The sequence below is a fragment of the Schistocerca gregaria genome, chromosome 4, assembly GCF_023897955.1.
Source record: "Schistocerca gregaria isolate iqSchGreg1 chromosome 4, iqSchGreg1.2, whole genome shotgun sequence".
Lineage (NCBI taxonomy): Eukaryota > Metazoa > Arthropoda > Insecta > Orthoptera > Acrididae > Schistocerca > Schistocerca gregaria.
Window position 1 is genome coordinate 539,935,913 of NC_064923.1, and position 19,549 is coordinate 539,955,461.

The window sequence follows — 19,549 nt, forward strand, 5'->3', positions numbered from 1 at the left end:
GACCTCAGCGGCCTTTTCAGATGACTCACTTTTTATGCTCCATCGGAGAGAGGGCTGTTTCGGCATACGGCATGAGATGTCTGAAAACAAACAAGCGTTATGGTCTGGGGAATGTATTCGTGGCATTCCCTGTGCGATCTCATCGTTCTGATAGGCACATTGGATCAACACAAGTATGTATCTATCCTTGTGGTCCATGTACATCCTTAAATGCTGTTCGTTTATCCTCGACACCATGCTATCTACCAACAGAATAATGCAACGTGTGACATAGCTCCCAGTGTACGTGTGTGGTTCGAAGAGCACGAGAAGAGTTTACAGCACTCACCCAACCAAGAAGCTGCCCGAATTTAAACACAATCGAGAATCTATGGGACCACCTCGATCGCGTTGTTTGCGCCATGGGACGTTTCGCAGCTTGCCAGGGCGCTGGAGTCGGCATGGGTTCATATCCCTGTCGGTATCTTCCAGAAGCAAAAGGTGGTTTTTAGGTTTTTGCCAGGTAGTCACAGAAATGTGACTTGCAGCGTAGTTTACGCCTTATATGATAGACCTCAGTTTCTTTGATATGTGATATGTTGAGCCATGAGCTAAGGAGAAGATAGCGAATATATGTGTTTACTTCAAATGTCACATGAGCCCGTCGTTTGATTGGCTCTACCGAAGGACAAAGTCGTATGGTAAAGGAACACTTCTTCAGCTGCGATGCATATTGTTGCACAGTTTCTTATTCTTAGCCTGGAGCATGATGTAAACTATACATTGCATCTTTTTAAGCACTAGCAGTATTCACTGAAGTTTTTGTTTCCAAGATAATCTTTAGTTTTAATTACTGATCAACTGATAAAGCCTCTGCCAATGTATTACGGGATTTTAACGAACTTTTAGGTACTTTTTGGTTCATAATTCTAGTTTTACTAGTTCTACAATTACATACATACATATACATACATACAAACATACTCCACAAGCCGTCATTCTGTGCATGGCGGAGAATACTTTTACCACCTTGTCATTCACTTTTCTCCCATGTTCCTCTTGACAGGACTACACAACTATTGATATTCTTCATTGACGATAAAATCAGCTACATTTTAAAAATTATGTAATATTAAAAAGGAAAGCACGACCTGATTTCAAGACCTGTGTCCCATCTTCAGGTGTATCAACATAAACGTTCATTAATTTGGGACACAAATTAAAATACGCTTAATATGTTATCATTTCCTTGCTTGGCATCATTTGGGTCACGGTTCTCTTGGGATATCCACAACTGTCGATATTCTTCATCAGTGTCAACATCTTTGACTTTTTCAATAATTAGTTATTTCTAATACGGAAAGCACAAAGTAGTTTCAGGATCTATGTCCCATCTTCAGGTACATCATCAGAAACATTCACTAATTTGTGACACAAATTAAAATATGCATAGTATGCCTCATATCCTTGCTAGGGGTCTTTCGACACAAGTTTCTCTTGATAGAATAGCCACAACTCTTGATATTCAGCATCAGTGATAAAATCCACTACAGTTGTAAAAATTATTCATTTCTAGAAAGAAAAGTACAACCCGTTTTCAGGACCTCTGTCGAATCTTCAGGTGGACCAGCACAAACTTTCACTAATTGGTAACACAGTAAATTATTAACTTTAAGTGTGGGTGGCTGCAGTTTTTCCTTCAGTGATTCTAACTAATACAGCCACAGTGTTCGCAAACTTTAATCTGATGTATTGGTAATATTCATTGTGTTTTTAAGTAGGCCCAGCAAACCAACGAAACAAACATTGTTTATTGGAAAGTTCCCCAGGATGCTCATAACTCTTGGAAGAGGACAGTGATGTAATTCTCGTAAACGTTAGAAGAGAAACTTTGCACAAAAGAATACATTAAAATGTGATGTTACATGGTGTTTTGTTTTCCTCCAGTCAACTGATTTCCAGCAAATGATTACGAATTACTGTCTAACTCAGTACTACCAAGTAATGTTACATTCGATGACATGTTTGTATAGCGTAATATGTAGTGCACTACCTTTCAGGGCAAAGACATGAATGATGCCCATATCGAAATCATCTATCCTGTTAACGCCTGTAGGTCTCGCATACTGTTCGGCATGAATGATTTACCGAAAAAGGTAGAAGATACTGAACTCGCATTCGGGAGGATGTTAGTGCTATAGCTACAGCAACTGCAGATCACTTTTGATCTTGAAGGTGGCCAGAGACTTCGACCGCTTAATACCACACGCATGGGTTATCTAGATGAAGCGGGCAGAACAATGACGTCATAATCCAAGAGGCCAGTGGTGAGATATTCAGAAATGTCGAAGATAGCGTAACTATGTCAACTGTACTAAGTTTAAAGTGACGGGAAAATTAAAAACCAAGTTGACAGAACTATCCAAGTTCACTTTGCAATCCCTCTATCCAAGGTAGCGCTGTATAATAGAGCGCCAAGTTCAAAAGTATCCAAAGGATCTGGATTATTTGTCAAAAGTACTTTAAGATACTGACAATGCTGGCCTTATTTATAGAATCTCTACTCGTAAAATTTCCGTATTATTTATGAGAAATACACTGAAGGAAAAAAATCACAACACCAATAAATAATTAGTGTAGTGTAATGAAATTTCACGAATACATTTGTCAAGGTAACATATTGGAGTGATACTGTTACGAGATCACAGGTTAATGTAAGCGCGAGATAAAGCTTGGCAAATGTGACTTGCTGGCACATTGATAACCGGTGTATCACCAGAATCTCGTCCTTGGCTCACATACTGCCACTACTGAAGCTTACTTGCAGCTTAAGCTGCATTAGGCAATCAGCGAAGTTCGATCATTGTACCATGCTTTATAGAAACCAAAAATCAACAGTGTTATTCCTCAAAATATGTAAAGATTTGTTCTGTAGCATTGCAGATCACACATGGCACTATTTATCTAACTTGCAGCATAAATATGCCTCAGTGATATTTATCCAAATGTTATTCTTTGACAATACAAATGAGGAGACACGTGGTCTATTGATTTAAAAAATGTGTGGATAAAAATCCTACATCAAGATCACAAATTTTCTTTAAATGATTACTGGTATCGGCTACTTACTGAGCCATTTTCAGGTCGGTCTAAAACATTGTTCAGTGTGTGACACTCGTTACGCATCATAGTATTTTTATACCTAAGTCGGCCAGGTTACATAAAAAATCCTAAAGTGAAAATCGTTTATGAAAATTGACAATGTTGACAGTTTACATAATTAACTACGATTTTCACTTTATGGTTTTTTATTTAACCTGGGTGACTTAGTTCTGACAAATACAACGATGTATGATGAGCGTCACACCCCGAACGACATTTGGGCTGATATAAAGGCGGTTTGGTAATGAGCCAAAACTGGTAAGGAGTAAACCAAATTTGTGATATTGATGTAGAATTTTTACCCACACATGATTTACCCAAATACGTAAAGATTTGCTATATAACAGCACAAAACACACACACCTCTCTAATTGTCACTACAGTTGTAACTTGCAAGATTAAGTGAATAAAATCATATGTTCGAGGCTTCGGTAGTCAACATGACAGGGATAATGGCAAATAACTTGCGATGTATGGAGGGCACTTTATTACAATTTCGTTTGATGCTTATCCGTAACTGGTGACATGTGCAGCTGTTTGTTAGAATTTAGTTTGATTCTTATCTTCAGCTATATCGCTGGATAATTTATTAGCGTTTTGTTAGATGCCTATATGTAATTGGTCATGTATGTGTCAGTTTATGTGGCAAACCATCACAATTTTTATTGTTGTTTATGTTGGGGTAATAGATGTTAGTTGACATGGTGTCTGCCATTACCCAAAATATGGTGACTATCATTATTTACCAAACTGACGCTCATTACCTCAATATAAGCATCAAAATCTATTTTATATTTGGTTACACGCAAGCATAAGACAAAATTGTAACAAACTGCCCCATATATCTCTAGCTACAGATAAGCATCAAACAAAATTGTAACAAAATTGTAACAAATTGTCCCATCAAAATAAACTGTAACGAATTGTCCGCATACGTCAGCAACTAGAGATAACCGAAAATAAAACTGTAACAAATTGCCATCCATACTCGTACACCACCAGTAAATTTCCATTAACACAACCATAGTGACTACAGTTATACTGAATATCTGCTTTAATCTGTAAATTACAATTTTAATGCTGGTAAGTGAACCATGCCTGTTTTTTAATGTTATAGAACACATTTTTAATTTCTTTTTACCTCTTTAACGTGTACTTCTTCCCAAGTGCAGCTTAGCCTGTAAGCTAGATGAGTAGTACCAATACGCAAGTCATGTGCATTTTTTACTAGCATAGAACGAATAAGCTATAACAGCATTACCGCATGTTTTTTGTTCTGTTACATAACAAATCTTTACGTCCATCATTACCTTTGAGCAAGCAATGTTTATGAAGCTTACTATAATATTTTGTGCATTTTGCAGTTACACTTGCATATCATAAAAATATGTAATTAGGTGGTACAACATGTTAAAGATGTCACCAAAACACACCAGTTTTGCTATGCTTTGCTGTACTAAAGAGTCGGAAAAAATGATGTCGGTGGATAAACATGCTATAGATGTAATTCATTGTGGAGATACTGTCTGTATAATTTGTAGATACCCCTGGTACCACAGTTCTGATCCATAAATGTTACAGCCTCCATTGTAAGTTTGTTTATATACTCCAGTGGAACATAACAATAGCTACAATCAAGTTAAAAATGATATAAAGGAACTATGTAAACCAGTCAGTAACGTTGCTTATGTATTTTATGCATTTTCTTCCCTCCTAAAAAGATATTTAGGCAGATGTCAATGACTCGTTTTTGTACCATCAGTATAATCTCCTCATTCATGCCCAAGAGGAAGTGTCAACTATTACTGCATTGCCTGCACATAATGTAAATTTAGAAACATAAATTTTAAATTGTTATCGACCAATAATACAAACAATTTAGATGTGGAAATAATCTTAACCAGTACGTTACACAGCAAATTTATTCTTCCAGCAGCTGACCAATTATTTTAGCTAATGTGTTTTGTACAGTTCTAGGACAGTAACAAACGATGGGGAAACATTTAATATGGGGCTCTATTGTGACATGCAAGTAGTACATAGATCAATGTTTGTTTCTTATCCAGTGAAGCTCAACCTGTAAATTAGATCAGCCAGTCACACGTATTTTCATACACAATTTAGAAGTGTAAATACTGTAAGATACACCACTAATGTCTATATCCGTACATATTTTTAACAGATGCCACGGTCACAGGCTTGGACGCAGCAGCCTCGTGCAAGTATGAGTGCGAGAGAAAATATAATGATTGCTAACAATGAGTTAAATTTCATTCGAGCAGCAAATAGGATAAAGGTGGTGGTGGTTGTTGAGATGTTTAAGGGGGACTAAACAGCTAAGGTCACCAGTCCCCCATAGGATAAAGGTTTTCAATCTACAAGTAGTGTTAATTCCTACTTAATTGTCAATATTATGTTCTTCCTACTTTTATTACACTACTGGCCATTAAAATTGCTACACCACGAAAATGACGGGCTACAGACGCGAAATTTAACCGACAGGAAGAAGATGCTGTGATATGCTTTTCAGAGCATTCACACTAGGTTGGCGCCGGTGGCGACACCTACAACGTGCTGTCATGACGAAAGTTTCCAACCGATTTCTCATACACAAACAGCTTTGTTGCCTGGTGAAACGTTGTTGGGATGCCTCGTGTAAGGAGGAGAAATGCGTACCATCACGTTTCCGACTTTGATAAAGGTCGGATCGTAGCCTATTGCGACAGTGCTGCTCGCGTTGGTCGAGATCCAATGACTGTTAGCAGAATATGGAATCGGTGGGTTCAGTTGGGTAATACGGAACGCCGTGCTGGATCACAACGGCCTCGTAGCACTAGCAGTCGAGATGACAGGCATCTTATCCGTATGGCTGTAACGGATCGTGCAGCCACGTCTCGATCCCTGAGTCAACAGATGGGGACGTTTGGAACAGACAACAACCATCTGCACGAACAGTTCGACGACGTTTGCAGCAGCATGGACTATCAGCTGAGACCATAGCTGCGGTTACCCTTGACGCTGCATCACAGACAGGAGCGCCTGCGATGGTGTACTCAACGACGACCCTGGGTGCACGAATGGCAAAACGTCATTTTTTCTGGTGAATCCAGGTTTTGTTTACAGCATCATGATGGTCGCTTCCGTGTTTGGCGACATCGCGGTAAACGCACATTGGAAGCGTGTATTCGTGATCGCCATACTGGCGTATCACCCGGCCTGATGGTATTGGGTGCCGTTGGTTACACGTCTCGGTCACCTCTTGTTCGCATTGATATCACTTTGAACAGTGGACGTTACATTTCAGAGTTGTTACGACCGTGGCTCTACTGTTCATTCAGTCCCTGCGAAACCCTACATTTCAGCAGGGTAACGCACGACCGCATGTTTCAGGTCCTGTACGGTTCTGGATACAGAAAATGTTCGACCACTGCCCTGGCCAGCACATTCTCCAGATCTCTCATCAATTGAAAACGTCTGGTTAATGGTGGCCGTGCAACTGGCTCGTCACAATAAGGCAGTCACTACTCTTGATGAACTGTGGTATCGTGTTGAAGCTGCATGGGCAGCTGTACCTGCATACGCCATCCAAGCTCTGTTTGACTCAATGCCCAGGCGTATCAAGGCCATTATTTGAACAAGTGGCCATATTGGATTGAAATGTCAGAGGTGTTGCTATGCATAACTGATTTAGTTCTGTCAACTTGGATTTTTTAATTTTGACTACAGTTTAAATTTAGGACAACTGGGCAGTCATTGCACTGACTCCTGCATCTGGAAAAAATATGCATGTGACATAATGTAGGCGAGGTCAGTGACCAAGTTCATGGGCAAAGGTAGCCTGGAATTGCTATAGCTATACTACCTGTTCTGTTGGCAGAAGAGCCAACACCGTGTTACTAGAGGAGGCCGAAATGCACGCGTTTAGCTCAGGCAGGCTGGCGTGAGGAGGGAAGGACTATACTGACGTGAGGTCTGGAACATGACAAGGAATTAGAATTCAGAAAGTGGACGTAGCTAGTTTGATACTTAACTTTAATCCATTAATGATGAACGTCGCGCTTGACGGTACATGATTCACAATATTATTAGTTCAGATTATATTCTTGAAGAATATGGCGCCTTGCTAGGTCGCAGCAAATGACGTAACTGAAGGCTATGCTAAACTGTCGTCTCTGCAAATGAGAGCGTAAATAGTCAGTGAACCATCGCTAGCAAAGTCGGCTGTACCACTGGGGCGAGTGCTAGGGAGTCTCTCTAGACTAGACCTGCCGTGTGGCGGCACTCGGTCTGCAATCACTGATAGTGGCGACACGCGGGTCCGACGTATACTACCGGACCGCGGCCGATTTAAAGGCTACCACCTAGCAAGTGTGGTGTCTGGCGGTGACACCACACTACCGATGGTGCGGCGGTTCAAATCCCCGTCGAGCCATCCAGGTTGAGGCTTTATGGGTTTCTCTAAATCTCTTAACTGAAATTTTGGGTTGTTTCGTTTGAAAAGGGAAATTTCCTCCTCTATCTTCCTTCTTCAGCTCCATTTCTAATTCTCTCGTCATTGACCAGATATTGAATCCTAAGCGTTCTTTTTCAGTGATATTTTAAGGTAATTCCAGTACAACGTACAACAACATCTCATTTCCATTTTAGAAACACAAAATACTAATAAAACAACAAAAAATGACGATGAATACGGTGCCCCCTCCATCCCAGAACACCGCCTAGGCTAGACAACGAGAATGGTATGCGGACACAAAAATATAATAACGGAAAAACTGGATGGAAAAGCACCATTTGCGCTCAGTGGGACTGCCTTTTGAAAAGCGAAGACAGAAATGATTCCACAATTGGTGAAATACTGAGTTTCCTGGAATACAAGTACATAAAGTGCGAAGATTAATTAACGTTTAAGTTAGCTTCACGATCAGGATACAAAAGTGATAGGAGTGATTTCCTGCAGTTGGAAGGTCGTTTGTGAAATGATCTTCGTTTAAGTGCCTTTTCTACGTGTTTTTCTCGATCGGCTGACTCAGATGAACAGTAGTCATACGTGAGCAACTATCATTTTAATCGGAATGGTCGTTTTCGTGGACGCTGTTTAACGTTTTCCGATTTTTTCTGTTTTGATCATGACTAAACATTTCGCTAACACTAAGTTCTGCTTCTTGTTGGAGAAATCTACACCATGAACAATCAATCTGGTTCGGTAGTCTTTTGGATAGAAAGCGTTGCGCAAGGTTTGAAGTACGACTTGTTCACTCGTTTCAAAAGAAGGCAGACAGCAGTTGAAGGTGAAAACTTGCCGGCATGTGCTCTTCTTCCGTAACAGACGACAACATTGAAATAAATCGACATGAGATCATGAATTATCGTTGGAGAAAGAGTGCTGAATTGGAGGAGATAACTAATACGCTGTAGTACACGTTAACACATTTTGTCTGGAGACTAAAAGATGAAACATTTGACAGCGAAATTCGTTCTTCGTATGTTTTCCCTTAAACAGAGATCAATCCATATAAGATCATTACACAGCAAATAGATTCTGGCTTTTTTTTTTTTCAGGAAGTATTACAGGCGATAAGACTTGGTGTTATGGATATTATCCAAAAAAAAAAAAAAAAAAAAAAAAACAAGAAACAACTGATCCGATGGAAAACTGGTGCTTCATCACTACGGCCGAACAAAGAAAAACAAGGAGGATTATCGTTTATTTCTACATGAAGGGGGTAGTCTATTGTCAATTTGTTTCATCAGTTACCACATTTGGTGATGAACTCACCAGAGCTGCCCACCATTAGGAACTTTATATTAACTGGAATGTAGCGTTCAACTAGTGCCTGCTGTTTAATATATAATTTAATGCAGCTCAATGTGCAAAACCTTTTATGACTACTGTTTTTCAGTCACACAGCTGCTACGAATTTTCCCCGCTTTCTGAAACGGTCTATAGCATCTTCCAGTCAACAAAAGTACTTTAAGATTAGAAGACTAATTCCTTAAAAGCTGAGATGGAAGACCTCTCAAAGAGTAAAACTTCAAGATAAATCGTATACTGAAACCCTAACCCATTCTCCGGTGAATGCCGATGGTCGTAAGATATTGGTGATCTCTCATTCCGGAAAACTTACAAGGGGAAGGCCTCAGATAAGGCCAACCGATTCGGCTCAGATTTGGCAGGTCACTTGTGTACAACCTAAAATTGGCAGGATCGATAGATAATTGTAAATAGAGAATGTTTCATTATCAGGTATGGGGTCCGAAAACGCATACTTTTCCAGAAATCGAGGTAAGAAACCTTTACAACTGGTGCGTCTGTACACATGATTAACGCCTTTTCGTCGACAGCACCAACAGCACCAACAGCAGCAACGGCCAAGGTAACTGCCTGAGAATCTGATAACCCGGGTTCGAATCCCGAAGAAAGCCACTAGGTGTTTTTCTTTTAGTTTGTATTTTTCCATATCTCAATTGATAGGGATAGGAGGGTTGATACGGTAAGTAAATCAGTAAGGAAGGATAATAATAAGGTAGGCAAATAAATTTCTCAAACCTCTTGGGAAAGTAAACAACTAAAATGATACTCCAGTTCACTTCACAATGGTTCTTCCAGTCACTGATACGTGTCCTCACTTTTCTTCGAAGAACTAGATGGATGGTACATGTCATATAAGCATTCGAAACAAATATACTCACGGTACCAAGAACATCTAATGAATGCAATCTTTCGACAGCTACATTTTTCCGTCCGAAGAGTCGGCGGGAAACAAACTTGGTTTACATTTAAAAATACATCTTTTTCGGCAATTAATTTTGATGCGTACCACGCATATGATATCATTGCCTGAAAAATCGGTGCTGAAAGTTGGTTATGAATTACGCTGTGAACAGTTATTGCATCCGTGAGGTTGTGCAGTTCCCGCTGGGTTCCCAGAAGCACACTGCAATTCTGAAGCTTGGAAATAAAGTTTTTAACCAGGCGATAGAAATAAACGTCACACAGTTGGCATACAGGTGTGCAGTTTGGCAGTATTACTTTTACTGTGCACGTCGGCTGACCCTAGTCATCTATAAACATTGTGTCATATATTGTAGTATTAATTTGTCCACTCCAGGAATCCAATATTAGACAAAACTTGGTATCAGAAACGTATGATTTTAAAACACTCTCAAGAAATGTTCTGCAAATCGCATTCGTAATTTTCTCGGATTTGGAGCAGGTAATGTAAACATTTTCAACAAGTCGGTTAAACGATTGACCTCTTCTATAAATTGAGGACCAAAAGTAACATTCGTTTCTTGTAAACACAGGAAAACCTTAGGCAACACTTTACCAGAGGCTGTAATGGCATATTGCACCGTGTACGAATGTGTTAGTTTGTTTTTACAGCCAACTGCGACAAGGGTTCGTTTTTCTCCCTTATGCGATAACGTGCGATGAATGTTCACCCGATACTCGTATCCTGTTTGATCGGTGTTGATCACGCAATCACGATTAAAACTGGTCATAAGTGACGCCGTTTGCGTGCTGAAAAGAGCCGCCACTTTCTGTATATATACTCTATTTTGTTCTTCCTTGTGAGCGACGTATTTAGTGACGCGCCGTTGGCGAATTTTATATTCCGATTTGAAATTTCTTGCTGGAGATAATGATGCAGCAAACGTAAAATCCTTGTTGGCCGTATATTGGAGCGCTGCACCTGTAGCCCACTCCTGAAGTATTCTCGTTGTTACATTCTCGTTACGACAGATTAATCGTATGTCCACTTATTTATCGCCTGATATTTATCGTATCTTGTCCCTCCTTTAACGATATCACTTTCCCACAACTTCAAGTCCTTCTTCCTTTTCAGGGCTGTTGTTGCCCCATTCTTTTGCTGTGTTTGTAAGTTTCAATTTGGATGATTCCTGGCTAGCGTTACCACCTTTACTTTTACTCCAAGCGGTATAGCGCCGTATTTCAGTCGTTTAGTAACCGGTCTCCTGATATCCCAGTGACGTTGAGATTTCCAGAGTGTTATGACCATTCTGCGATTCACTAGTTGGGATATCTTCCACTGAATCACCTTCCGCTTCGTCTTCATGGTATAGTACTTCAGTATCAACAAAAGTCATTTCGTTCGTCAGCTCCAAAAATCGCTCGACGATAGCCGCTCCTATCACTCTGGAACGCCGAGAAACAGAAGTGCCTGCTTTTGGTAGTACATTGATAATGCATCTGTCTTGCAAAACTTTTACAAACCAAAACACGGCGTCGGTAACTTCCCGCTCTCCATCGTCTGTGACAGGCTCCCAACTAAATATTACAGCGCTAGTCGAAGGGTGTACATCCTCCATTATTCAGATTAGGCACCTGCAAGATATGACACACTAGACAATAACTAGTTACTACGGCATAAACAGACGAGCTAATTACTACAAACTGCATACAGTACTCGTCATATGTTCCTTACGGAAGAACACTGTATTGATTCACAAAACGTATTTCATTCGGAGCATTAACGATTGAAAAATCACTACATGTTTCCACGAGGTTCGCGGCAGCCTAATGACGGAAAACAACTCTTTTCGATTGACTTCGATAAGGCTCGTGCTGGACACCTTCACTCTTCCAGGTTCGCAACTATGATACGACGAAGAGGCAACCGGGACAACATAACTCTCCCCGCGTGCATTCCGTCCCGTGCCTCGTTGTAAACAAGCGTCGCGCAGTTGGCTACCTGTGATCCCTCGTGAGGAATTCGCAGCACTCTTATTCGGGGTTGTTTTCATGTGACAAGGCTTTAAAGATTAATACTTTACTAACTCACGGCGTTTGGGAAATTAGTTTGCCTACCTTATTATTATCATTCCTTATTGATTTACTTTCCTTATTAACCCTTCTATCCCTATCATTTGAGATATGGAAAAATACAAACGAAAAGAATAACATCCGCGAGGTTTCTTCTACATCTACATCTACATCCATACTCCGCAAGCCACCTGACGGTGTGTGGCGGAGGGTACCCTGAGAACCCGGGTTTCCTGATTCCCAGCCAGTTACCTTGGCCGTTGCGCTGTCGCCGCTGTCCGGGCGAAAAGCGTTTACCATGTGCGTACAGAAGCGGCAGTTGTAAAAGTTCCTTTCCTCGATTTCCAGAACAGTTTGCGTTTTTGGACCCCATACCTGATGATGAAAAATGCTCTAGTTACAATTATCCATCGATCCCTCCAATTTTGAGTTGATTGCTCGTCAGGGGTGATTTTCTCAAAATTGCGGGGGTGTTGACCAAAAATATCTTAGATTCCTTCGTTTTAGGTTGTACACAAGCGACCTGCAAAATCTGAGCCGAATCGGTTGGCCGTGTCTGAGGCGTTCCCCTTGTTAGTCAATGATTTCTCACGGCTGCAAGGCTCCCTATTGTCAGTTTGCAACACTCTCGTCAGCTCCACCCCCCTCCCCCCTGTATCTCTCTCTCTTAAAAAATCTACGTTTTTCCTTCCTTATGGACTGGGATGGTCATAAAATCTGAATGCGTTGCACAGCTGTTCCGGGTGATGTCAACAAAACCAACGGTTCTTCCAGTCCACTTTCGAGGTAATAGCGGACAAAGTACGTTTCACCAAGATGTTATCTCCTGACGCCAGCAAACTTCTCGTTCTAAAGTTGAGGATTCTGTAGCATCTGCATACGGCACTGTCGAAAACTTCAAAGGCCAAGAACACCGGAGAAGTGAACAGTTCAAGACATTTTTAGACTGGCGACCGACGGATGAAAACTTTGCACTCACTGTGGAGCGCTGTGCACGTAAAAACCTCAATGCAGTCGCATCCCTGTCTCTGAGGGATCTTATCACTCTGAAACAGCGACTTCGCGGTTTTGGTATCAGTATGCTGGTCTTGCTTTTTGATTAAAATTGGAGGCTGCGGATGATGATGATGATGATGATGATGACGATGATGATGATTAGCCGTTTCAGGTGCTAAAAGGCGAGGTCATCAGCGCCCTTGCATCAAAAAGAGGATGGTGAATATATATGAAAAAGTTAGTAATAAATTTGAAATCGAGTTGTATCAACATACAAGAACTGAAAATACAACCCTGACATTATGATATCCATAAAAAACCAATCATAAAAGTCAGATAAACTAGGACAACTAAAATAACTAGATAAAATCAAAGACCAAACACCAGTACATACATCGTTAAGTAGGGGACAGATTACTACGGCTGGGTGATTAGTTATAAATAATGGGTGACAAAGTCACTTTACGAAACATTAATATCTAACAATCATTATTTTGGGAAGAAGTCCTGACATCAAACAAACCCTTAAAACACGAACCCCACTCGTCTATTCTCAGTTAAAATTGAGGACAGGCCCTCCTCATGAGTCAGATGTGCCAGAATGAGGTTTGCTGGCTGGTGAGACCCGAATGCCGTGACCGTGACCCTTTCCTCGCCCCTTTCCTTTCGAGTATGATGGGGAGAGGAAATTGAGAGACACTATGCTTTTGCGCGGCCTTCTCTATGCTCATTATTAAAATGTTGCCTTTCTCTTACGCCGTGGCTGCCTAGATTGCTATACCTTTATTTTATTTGCTTTGGCCTGTCTACGTCGAAGCGTCTAGCTTCGGGACAGGTTTCTTCACCAAGGAGCATTAGAAGTAGCCAAGACAGGGGGTTTCGTCCCCTCATATTCTTTTTTTTGGCTACCGAATAAGGGATCCGCTTTGTCATATTTATTTCCTGAATTTTAAGTTCGTCAGCGAAAATAAGGCAATCTCGGCTCCAGACTTGGTAACTCCCACGGCAGTCGATACATACTGCTGGAGATGGACAGTCAGTGCCTTGTTTTGGGCTGCCTTTCCAAATTTTCCTCAAGTCGCTTCACCTCCGCAACTCAGTTGGCTTTTGAAACGCATTATAGGCCAGGTAAGTAACATCTAACCGTGATTCGGAGGAACCTTTCCGTGATGTGTTCAGCTAGCTTTGGAGAACTGAATGTCACTATGAAGATTCAGTTCTGAGATACCTAAGTCCGTAATAATCCGAAAGTAATGAGAAGTAGCAGAAATGAGAACTGCAAGAAACTTAACATCAGATGGCTAAAAATGAGTTACAGGGAGAATTCCCAAATCATTGGACTCGACGTGGAGGAGATGTCATTGCTGCCTCGTTCGCCAGACTTGACGCCTCTGAATTTTTTCTTGTGGAATTCGTGAAAGTCATTGTTTATAAAGAAGTTCCAACTTCACCTGAAGATATGCGAGAGAAAACTGTCAGAGCATGTGCTTCGATAAGTGCCGATGTGATTATGAATACCACTCAGTTCATGATAAGAAGATTGCAACATTGTGTTGAAACCAATGATCATCACTTCGGTCACCTCCTGTAAATGGACGTTCATACCACTTTTGCGGTCTTCGTCGATCTTCAAAGACCTTACTGTTACACATCATTGGATTCGTCTCGATAGCCGCTATTAGAAAATAAGTACCAAACTAAGCATCCCATTTTTAAAAAAATGTTGACCTTCATACGCCGGCCGCTGTGGCCGAGCGGTTGTAGGCGCTTCAGTCCGGAACCACGCAGCTGCTACGGTCGCAGGTTCGAATCCTGCCTCGGGCATGGATGTGTGTGATGTCCTTAGGTTAGTTAGGTTTAAGTAGTTCTAAGTCTAAGTGATTGATGACCTCAGACGTTAAGTCACATAGTACTTAGACATTTGAACCATTTTTGAACCTTCATATCTCTGACGCGATCTCAGCTAGCAACAAAAAACCAATGTCATATTATGGCCCCCATTGTCCCATGAAACATTTGTCCTACAAACTTTTCAGCTGCTATCATACTTTCGAAGTTATTCTAGGCGGCAATAGTTAGTGACTCACCTTGTATAATCACAAAAATCATAAGAAGGTATAAAAACAATTGCAATCCAGGAAAGGGGAGCCACAAGCTCAGGGAGCCCGAAGATTGCTTAAAACACCTCTGCTGCGGTTGTGCACTAAAAGAACAGATGTCCACATCCCGGTAGTACAGAGATCTCTGGTTTTCTGAAGGTATATCGACAGTCGTGACATGTTTGCTTCAACAAACATTTTGTCTGCTGAAGGCTGAAGTAGTACTTGCACCGTGATGGAAGGTGAACTGATAAGCTTTATTATAGCAAGTGCAGGCAACTCAGCCTGCTTTCAAACAAATACAACGAATGTCTTGACCTTGTCTCTGTGCGAAAGTGAAAACGGCCTCTGATGTGGTTCTTAGGATATTCCGCTTTCTCCCTACTCCTAGACACAAAAGAAACGCTACTGATATTCATTAGATGGCCCCCCAAACTTTCTGAAAACGACTCCTGTGAGTATACTCCAGTTTCCACAGTATACTCCTTCTGCTTCAGAGAAATTATATTATAACTGCGCCGGTCACGTTTGGACAAAATCCCGTTACGTCAAGTAACGTGTTATTTTCCGCCTGGCAAAATATTTGCATCTATTCACCTACATTCGAAGCACATGTTACGGGAAGCTGAGAAAGAGAGTGTTAGAGGGAGATGACATATACGTGCGTATGATAAACCCCTTCCCTCAAAAATATTTCTCTTCTTCATACCTCCTCTGTGTTACCACAGAAGACTTGTCACTGACCTCATTTGTACTAAGACTGCAAAGCACGCGAAGTGCCTGTTTGCTTCCAGCGCCTTGAGTGGAATGCATAATTTTTAACAAACTTTCACCAACCTGCAGTCTTCTGCAGTTGTTGTCCCCTGCGTAGAAAACAGCACCTAGGCCCTGAATCAGTAATCTTGAGGCTGTAAGAAATTCTTTGCGAGGAGTTGTTATTCTAGAAATGATTAAATTTCCAATCAGTTCGTTTATACGGGATTCCACTCGCTTTTTATTGGCAGAACGAGATACTGCACAATTACATTCATTTTTAGAGTCACAAATCGTTTTTATTCTTCAACAAATTAATGAACTGCTTATTTCCGTAATTAGCATCCGACTGTTCTCAACCATATGTCCAGATAACCATACACTGCTAATAAAGTCTTAGCTAACACTGGCGGCGGCAGACTACATGTCTGTCTTCCTTCACTGCCGAACCAGCGCCAAGTTAGGCACGATCCGAAGATCACCAAAGTGCTTCCTTTGCCTCTTTGTTTCTCAGTTACTTATTATTCTGCTCATTGTTATTACTTATGAAATAATGAAATGACAGCATAATACTGAGGGATGCTTTCAATATGACAATTAAGGAAATATGCTGTTTAGTTTTTCTAATATTAACAACAGAAGATTCTCATTGTGGCGCGCAACTTCCGAACGCAGCAGCCAATCGCGGAGAAGAACCACAATTTAGAGCATCTTTCTCACGATGTCCGTACCGAACAAACCATCTGTGATCGGTACCCCACACCATATTACGTCATCTTACCATTGCTGCCTTCTCTATCGCTCTAAAAATAGCTTCTTGTAGCAGAATATGATGACTGCAAAGCCAGAAATATTACAAAGACACCGAAACACGCTGGCTGGTTGTAAGCTGATACGTCAATAAGTATCTGCAGCTTTGATTTAGTTGTCTTTAAGTTGGCTTTACGGCTTTGTTAGCTCACCAGTCGCTGACGGCACCTTTATAATCGCCTGTGCTAGGTTACCGCGTTATCGCATCAATCCACTTTGCGCTTTTGCGACGTACAAATGGGCGCGCCATTCTCTATTTGCACCATAGGAGAACAGTGTTCCGCAATCCGTTTTTTGTGGTCTGAAGGTGTATCAGGAGTGGAAATACGTAGTAGACTTCGAGGAAAAAACGGTAACTGTGTTTTGTCACAGAGAAGTGTTTACACCAGTGGACTGAACAGATCAAAAGTGGTCGAACGAACGAGCGAGGCGTACAGCAACGGCCACCACTTACGCCAATAGTATAAAAGACCTTCTCTGGATTCTGACTGCTGACGATGTGGCAAACCATATGTAGATTATCTATGGCTTGTATAAAAGGCTTAACTTTCACAAAGTCTATGCGAGATGGGTTCTATAATACAGAGCACAAGCGTAACAGGGTGAAAATCAGCTGGTACCTAGCGGACTGTCATGCTAACAAAAGAGAAACGTTTCTGAAACGAATCATCCCTGAAGATGATACGTAGATGCTTCATTTCGAACCAGAGAGCAGCTTCCATCAACGGATGAAGAAAGCAAATATTTATTGCAGGTACTTATTGACCTGCCTTCGCATAATAAACGAAATGTTATAAAAATTGAAATTTTTTGACAGTCTAAAACTGTTTGCCAGACCGGGATGCCAACACGGGACCTTTGGCTATTGCTGGTAAGAATTCTACAGTTTGCTTTCACTGGTGCTAGTCCTTCAGTTTGGCAAGAGACGTCCAGCGTAGTTTGTAAGGTAGGATATGAGATATTGCCGCTGTAAAGATGGGTCGTGGTCGTCCGCGTGTATTCAATTGGTGGAGTCCTTGCCCGCGGAAAGCAGAGGTCTCAGGTTCTGGTCCCGGTGCGACTTACAGTTTTAACCTACCAGAAGGTTTCATACCGGCGCAAGGTTCGCTGTCAAGAGAACATATATTCTAGATTTTAAAAACTGTTCTTCAGTTATAAGTATGTGGCGTTATGTACTATCAAATATTACAATATTCAATTAGAACACGACGTCACGGAAATAGCTTACGTTTCTGTCCCTGTCTGATTAACAGGTGTCATATGTCTCCGAGTCATCAGTCTTCTGGTCGCGCGGAGTGGTCGCGTGGTTTGAGGTGCCATGTCACGGATTGCGCGGCCCCTCCCGCCGGAGGTTCAAGTCCTCCCTTGGGAACGGGTGTTTGTGCTGTTCTTCGCATAAGTTAGTTTTAGTAGTGTGTAAGCAGCAGTTTGATCCCTTAGGAATTCACACACATTTGAACATTTCATCAATCTTCTGACTGGTTTGATACTGCCCACCACCAATTCCTCTCTTCTACCAACCTTTTCATCCCAGAGTTGCACTTGCAACCTGCATCCTCGATTACTTGCTGCATGTATTCCTGTCTCAAATGCATTTAAAACTGCTTCGATTCTCTTCTGCTCCCGTTTTACTACAGTTCATGTCTCACTACCAGACAATGCTGTGATACAAACGTACACTCTCAGAAATTTCTTCGTAAGCTTAAGACCTATGTTTGACACTAGTAGACTTCTCTTGGCCAGGAATGCCCTTGTAGCCAGTGCTGGTCTATTTTGTTTATGTCATTCTTGTTCAATAATGCCATGGGTTATTTTGCTCCCTAGGTAGCAGAATTCCTTAACTTCTTCTACTACGTAAGTTTCTCGCCGTTCTCATTTCTGCTACATCTCATTACTTTAGTCTTTCTTCGGTTTACTCTCAATCTGTGTTCTGTACTCATAAGGCTCTTTATTCCATTCAGAAGATCCTGCAATTCTTCTCTACTTTCGCTAAGGATAGCAATGCCATCAGCAAATTTCACATTCTTTCACCTTGATTTATAATCCCACTCTTCAGCTTTTTTTTTTTTTAATTTCTGTCATTGCTTCCTCGACGCATAGACTGAACAGCAGGGGCGAAATAATACATCCCTGTCTTACACCCCCTTTAAACCAAGCACTTTGTTCTCGATCTCAGTCTCATTGTTCCCTATTGGTTCTTCTACCATTGTATATTACCCGCCTTTCTCTATAATTTACCACCGCTATTTTCATAGGAATTTCGAACATCTTACACTGGCCATTTTACATTGTTCAACACTTTTCTCACCTCGACAAATCCTATGAACATGTCTTGATTTTTCATAAGTCTTGTCCCCATTATCAACAATAACGTCAGAACTGCCTCTCTTGTGCCTTTAAACTTTCTACTGATCATCTAACACATCCTCAATTTTCCATTCTTATGTATGTTATGTTTAGGTGTGTGTTATCTTTTCTGTTAGACTCGCAGAACCGAGCTCTCGTGTTTTCTGCACTTCGTCTGGTCGTTGCAGTTAAGCCTTGAAAATGGCGGAGGGTGCATCCGCCGAAATATCGGCAGTTGTCGAAAATTCAACCTGGCTGAATGCCCGTAAGTACTTTGAATATGTTATTCTTGTCAGTAACTTTGATGCATGAGCAGTTAAATTGATTTTGCGATAATTTTCGCACTTATCTGCTCTTCAAATCTTGGCAATTGTGTGGATGAAAGGTTTTGTTTTCATTTTCCCCAATGGTTTTAGAAGTTCCGATGGAATGTTACATATCCCTTCTGCCTGATTTGATATTAAGATTACCAGAGCTCTTTGAAATTGTGATTCAAATACAGGATCCCGTATACTTCCCTGTCGATTCCTGTTCTTTCTTCTATCGCGTCGTCAGGTAAATCTTCCCCTTCATAGAGGCGTTCTGTGTGCTCTTTCCACCCACCCGCTCTCTTTACTCC